The sequence below is a fragment of the Schistocerca serialis genome, chromosome 9 (genome assembly GCF_023864345.2).
Source record: "Schistocerca serialis cubense isolate TAMUIC-IGC-003099 chromosome 9, iqSchSeri2.2, whole genome shotgun sequence".
In the NCBI taxonomy this organism is placed as follows: domain Eukaryota; kingdom Metazoa; phylum Arthropoda; class Insecta; order Orthoptera; family Acrididae; genus Schistocerca; species Schistocerca serialis.
The window spans coordinates 177,830,703-177,837,753 of NC_064646.1; positions in this window are offsets into that span (position 1 = coordinate 177,830,703).

The following is a 7,051-nucleotide window of genomic DNA, read 5'->3' on the forward strand; positions in this document are numbered from 1 at the left end:
CTACTGCTAAAGGCCCGTCCACACGCAACGATCTGTCCGCGCAAATGTCTGCGCACATCACATCTGGGCAGACAGATCGTTGCGTGTGGACAGAAGATTTGCACCAACCTGAGGTGTGTGCAAACCTGGAAGTTGGAGGTTTGAGCGAAACCTCTCAAATCTGTGGGTTCAAACTACATTTGCGCAGACAAGTTGGAGCGTGTGGACAGGAGATCGCCGCAAATCTGGCGTGAAACAGCTGTTTGTTCAGTCTAGTGTTTGTATTTGTGCGCACAGGACATTAAAATGGCTGATACTCGTCAGTGTTCTCGAGAGTTTGTAAGTGAATTCATTGAAATATATAGAAACCACCCATGTTTGTGGAAGATTAAAAGTAAAGAATATAGTGACCGAGACAAAAAGACAGCAGCATACAAGGCTCTAATTGAAAAATTGTGGTCAGTTGACACTTCGGCAAACAGAGAAACAGTAATGAAAAAAAAAAAAAAATCGTTGCGAACTGTTTACCGAAAAGAGTTATCCAAAGTTCAGAAATCTAGAAGATCTGGTGTAGGAGTAGATCAAGTATACCAACCAACGTTATGGTATTTTGATCTGCTTGGCTTTCTTAGTGATCAAGAAACGCCACAACCAAGCAGGAGTACAATTGCAAATGAAACTGGAATGTCAATGTGCGAGGAAATTGAACACGAGGTAATGTAAAACAACATATTTCACGTATGTTTATCAGAAGTTTATTCAAAAGAATATATTTGTGTGCAAACATAATAGAAAATTAAATGCTGTTATAAAAAGAACTCATCCTTTAGGACAACGTAAATAGCTTCACATGTGTTGGGTATTATTTCACTCAACGCTTGTTTCGATATTGCAGTTGAAAATTCCAAATCCTTGTAGCTCCTTCATGTTCCTAGGAATCTTAATGTTACCGCCAGCCGTTCATGAGGAGAAATTGCCCTTCTCATACAAGTATTTTTTCTCATAATATGAGGAGTTACAAGCTTTAAGAGATAATTATAAGTTTCGACATCCATCCGCAAATAATTTCGCCAGTCGTTAGGTTCGCCCTGCAACTCTTGCAGTAAATTTACCTGAGAAAACTGCTTTCGCTTTAGCAGCCACTGTCTACACCATTTTGACCGTTTTCTCTGTTTCCTGCGGTTGGTCTGAATGTTTTTTGCAACACAAGTTGCGAACACAGACCACAACAGAACTTCCTCCATTTCTATAGTTCAAAATAACTGAATTAAATTTTTGACGTTTACAGGGAGCGTAGTCGCTTGCCACTGATATTTCTTTTCTACACCGGCAGATGGCGGGCGAGTAGTAGATTGGGATTTGTGTCGTGTGAACACACCACATTTGCAGCGATCTTTTACATGTACACACATCTGCGCCGATGTCTGTGCAGACAGATCGTTGCATGTGGACCGGGCTTTACTAGTGTCAACCATGCAAAACACGAGTCAGTATTGCCAACTTAGGGGTTTTCCCCCAAATTTAGGGGGAAGATAGATGGAAAGGGTTTTTTGTAGGGTCTTCATTTTTACAGGGGGACTTTTGTGGGGGCTCTTGAGAGAATGACAGAAAACGCGCGCGAACGACAGCGGGTGAGATCATGGGGACAGCGTGCTTCAGCAGTGGACACGTAATCCGTACTTCCTGTCGCGGCGCTACGGTCGACAACATCTAAGGCGTATATATATATATATATATATATATATAGACGGGGCTATGATGGGAATGGTTTACATATCGTCCATAACAGTTCCTTCCTACGCCGTCCGTCATGTGGCTGTTTTACTCGTTCTACGGATTTTTATGTTCAACCGTACTTTACCTGGTGCCTTTAATGTAGTGTGTGGTTTTTTTTGTGTAATATCTTTTTTAGATTTTTATCTCCGATTTACATTCACCGCTTTGTATGTCTTCTTTGCTTCTATTCCGCCTTTCTTGTTTCTATATTCCGCCATGTTATCTCCTTTATATTGTTTTTAAATGTCTTCCTGTCTATTTATGTCTCTTGGCTGAAGAGCAGCTCTTCTGCTGCTGCCAGCCCACCTCTGATGGGGAATGGACATGACAATAAAGGGGAAAAAAAGGGAATGATTTACTCTAGCCTCCAAGGCAATGCAAAAAAGCTTCTTACCACGCAAGCATTGAATGGTGTTGTGCTGCTATTGGTGGATGTTGCTCATCTTCACGCTGCCTGCGGTCAGAAAAGTATAAGATACTGTACGAAACTACGAATGGTACTGGAAAAACAAAAGGATTTAAGGCCTTAGTGGAATACGTGGCTTGCACGGTCTGGGACAATCAACACAATATTAGATCAGTGGGAAGAACTACAACTGCTATTTCCAGTTCCTAAATCGGAAGATAAATGCTTTATGGTTGAACAGCTTTACGATATTATGACAAGATTACCGTTCAAAGCTTTCCTGGTCTCCTTAAAATTTGAATTGGAAAATATAATGCAACTGAATTTACTTTTCCAAACTGACCACATGGAACCTACTAAGTTGCTCAAAGATCTATTTTTGATGTTCAAAAGTTTACTGCAAAAACTTGTTGTACCACTGAGCCTACTGAAAGTGAGTGACACTGAATTAGCGAATTTTGATTTAGTGTCCCATCTAATGCATACATCTGCAATGTATTTTGGCTATGAGTTTCATTCCATTGCACAAAATGTTGACGAAAAAGACTTACTAGATGTCAAAGAACGGTGCAAGAAATTTCTCTGTACTTTGGGACGAGAAATTAAAAAAAGATTGCCACATAATTTTCTATTCTGAAGCCGATGGCCGATCTTCACCCTCAAGTTGCACTGTCTCAAATAAAACCGAGTGTGTCTGGAATTTTCACTAAAAATTACAGAACTCACTTATGCACAGGCAAGAGTGAAATAGAATCAAAATGGAATCAGTTGCAAAATAAGTCGTGGTCGAATGTAACCAAGTCCGTTGAATTTTATACTGACGTATATCAAGATTGTGATTCCACTGGAGAAAAGCGTTTTGGAAATAATATCAAATGCAAGTGTACATTGCAATTAAAAATTAATTACGCAATAATCTGTCTCTTGAAGTACTTTAAAGTATCATAATGGTAAGATTTACATTGCAATGAGACTGCAGTTCGTGTGTCAGATTTGTTTCATCCACTCGTATGCTCGAATTATTCAACGTCAATATGTATGATCACAAACGCGCAGGCAATAGTAAAACGCAACATGATACTCAAGCATTTGACTTAATATTCGATGTTCAGTAAGTCCAAATTGGAGCACATTTTTATCATTCCCGAAATATTTTTGTTTCATGTTAAATTAGAAAAATTCGTACTGTGCGTTATTTTTTTATATTATTATTATTACTGTTTAACTTTCAGATTTACTAACCTCGAAGTTAGTTAACAAACAACATTACTAAGTTTTTCAAATAATGAATCAAACATCCTTACATAAAAATGTCAATTTTTATATCAGTTAACATCATCACAACGCTTAAGAATTAGTCGAAAAAATTCGCCAGTGTCTGTTCATCATAATAAGGTATTTATATTATAAGTTGCATTGTATAAAATACAACTATGTACATAAAATTATCATTTCTTCCTACACAAATATATTTTATTAATAGTTCAGTGTTCCTATCTAACACAGATGCCTATTCGGAATTTTCGGGGGTTTGTAGGAAAACTTAGGGGAATTTCGAATTGATCCTAGGGGAACGTTTTTTAGTTTTAGGATTTGGCAACACTTTCGAGAGTTTGCTCTTTCCAAAAGTCAGTGACGGATTTACATATAGGCCCACTTGGCACGAGACTAGGGGCGGCACCTTAAAGAGGGCTGCATTTTTCACTCTGCACTCATTTTAATATTTTACGTTTTAAAATAACTGCGCTTAGAAACGACAAATTTTTTAATATTGTTAAACAACTTACTAGTTTAAATAAGCCTTAAGAACGACATTCAACAATACTAGCTTGGAAATATACATAGTTTACTTAGTGGCTGAATGGAAATTTAACATTGTGTTTCTGTCTGGTATCATCTTCCTGATTGCTCAAAATATTTTGAAGTAAGCTGTCAGGATGGCAATCTACAATACAATGTCTGAAACATTTTTCCGAGAGTGTTGTCAGCTTCTACTTAACCGTACCATATCTTCCATGTGAAAATACTGGGACCCCTGAAGAGCTGTGATAAACTAATCAGCAGTATCTTAAATACTGAAACAGGGAAGTATCAAGTCAACCCTCCATTACAATAATTAATGTGAAAACTCTGTGGTCTTCAATGTCTGAGCTCTGATTTAATGACACCCGTTTAACAAAACATGTTGGTACTGGGAATGTTTTACAGTTTTAAACACATGTTTATACGAAAAGAACATAAGCAGAATATCTAAAAATGTGTGAAATTCACTTCACAACAGTTTAAAAAAATTATTTTGGCAAAAAAGAAGAAAAACCAACTTTCGTTTGTTTCATTTATTGTGCTGCAGACTACATGACATCAAAGTTCTCACTTTGTGCAATCGAATAGTACATGGCATTGCAAATTTTATATTAAACTCCTTAACTAAGCTTTTTTTCTTCGAGGACTGGAACAAAAGGTGCATTTGCGTATAGACATAACAACAGTGTTCACACAATTGACAACACACCACATCAACTGCCAACAAGACTACTTAAACTTTGTAGTCCGTCTTCCCTGCCCACAGAAACCGCTAAAATGTTAAAGAATAAGTGGGATAAGAGTCGATGCAGCACACCTCACTGCAAGAAATTGCAAAAATGATTTGTTTTTTAAATTAGAGAGACAGTATCAAGAATATTCAGAACATATCTGCGTCCCAGCTAAAATCCCGGCGACAAAGGAAACAGAACTCAAAAAAGGGACCGTCCAATTTTTTTTACGAGATGAATTACAGTGGGCAGTTGTGCTTCTACTATTCACTGACAACAGAGAAACAGGCGACAATGAAATTAAATTATTCTGCATTGTTGTTCTTTCACAGCACAGTTACGTCGAGTAATCCGAGTTGGTCAGTTCATCGCTCCTTGTTTAAAGGAAAAACCTTTGTGCTCGTGTGCTGTGTTTAAAGTAAAAAGCTCTGTGCTCATATGCAGTGTAGTACGATTCTAACTGGATACAGTCTTTCTTTCTTTCCTTTTACAATTTTTTTTCTTTTGTTTTAGCTGCTGGTTGACAATTTTGGAAGTACCTTACCATGAATAACAGTGAAGAAAGCAAACGTGCGATATTAAGTGGGGTGGCATTTCGGAAATTATTGAAGGAAAGGCGAGAATGAGAAGCTAATGTTCTAAAAACGCTTGGCACAGTAGATAAATTACGCAAAATATGTTGCTGGCTAGACTTCGAGTTCAAGTAATATGGATGATATTTCTGGCACTGCAACTGGTGTAAAAGTGGTAAATGCAGACGAAACAAAAGTTAAAAATGAAGAAAAGCATATTGTTCCTGATTTCGAGTTTCACGAAAAACTATGTGTCGAGTGAGACATTAGAAAAAGAAATAACATCGTTAGTGATGGTCCTGCGGATTGGTGTGTCAATGAATCAACAATCGATATTCTCTTACAACATGGCTTTAATCAAAATTGTAACGGTGATTTTTCTAATTCAAGAAGATCAATGGGCGATAAAATCAGACACTTGAACAAAAATGAATTTTACTGTAAACTTTTAAGTGGTGAATTAACTTTGTGTGATTTTCTAGTATACTGCTGTAGCATCGGTGTTGTTTTTTCTGCATCATGCATTTTGTTCGGTGGTAAGGCTGCGATTGCTACTAATGGTATTGCGGATTGGAAAAACATTTCTAATAGTTTACCTCATCATGAGAGTTAACTTGAACACAAAAATTCTGAGTTATCACTCTTAACAAGAAAAAAGTCTCTTGGGACAGTAGATAACCATTTCGAGTCATGTGTTGAGACAGAAAAAAATGTACTGGCGCAGTGTGTTGAAAAGGGTTTTTGCAGTAGTGAAGAAGCTAACAAGTCGTGGACTTCCCTATGTGGAAACATTCCATTCATTACACAATGGTCAATTTATGTTGTCTCTTGAACTTATAGCCGAGTTTGATCCCTTTCTTGCAGAGCACATTTAACGATGTAGAAATGCAGGGCAGGGACATACAAGTTATCTTTCCTTCTGAAGGAATATAAAGAATTATCATAAGTGAAATAAAACAGGCCAAATATTTCTCTACGATAGTAGATTCTACTGTGGACACTTCACATATTGATCAATTATCTTTCATATTAAGATATGTGAACGAGAATGGTCAACCTGTTGAATGTTTCCTTCTGTTTTTACCAAACCCAAGACACAAGTCCGAAAACTTATCTGAGGCCATACTAAAAGTCCTGTCTACAAATGTCATTGATATTACTGACTGTAGAGGCCAGTCATATCACAATGCAAGCAATATGTCAGGAACCAACAATGGTTTCCAGGCATGCATTAAAGAACGAAATCCGAAAGCGCATTGTGCGCCTTGTGCAGCACATCTTTGAATTTAGTCGGCACTTGTGCTGCAAGCTGTTGTCGGGAAACATGTTCATTTATCAATGTAGTGCAAAACCTTTATAATTTTTTCTCTGCTTACACGTAGTGCTATGATAAACTTCTTTCACTCACGAAGCCAGGAAGCAAAACGGTAAAAAGTTCATCAAAAACACGTTGTCAGCAAGAGAAGAGGTGTGTGAACTCTATGTGAAAACGGGGAGGGCGTTGTCAATGCCCCCACACATATTGCCAATAATACATTTGAAAAACCACTTGCGCGAAATGAGGCTTCAGCTTTATTGAATCAACTCAGCAGATTAGAAATAGTATTAATGATGACAGTCTGGTAGGACATACTCCAGTGATTTAATAGTGTAAATCTGAAATTGCAGAATGTAAATATTGATACTAAAATAGTGCGTGAATTATATAAATCACTTGTAGGATTTATTGTATCTATTTGTGGCATGTTCGATTATTATGAAAATAAATTGATGGAGATTGTGAC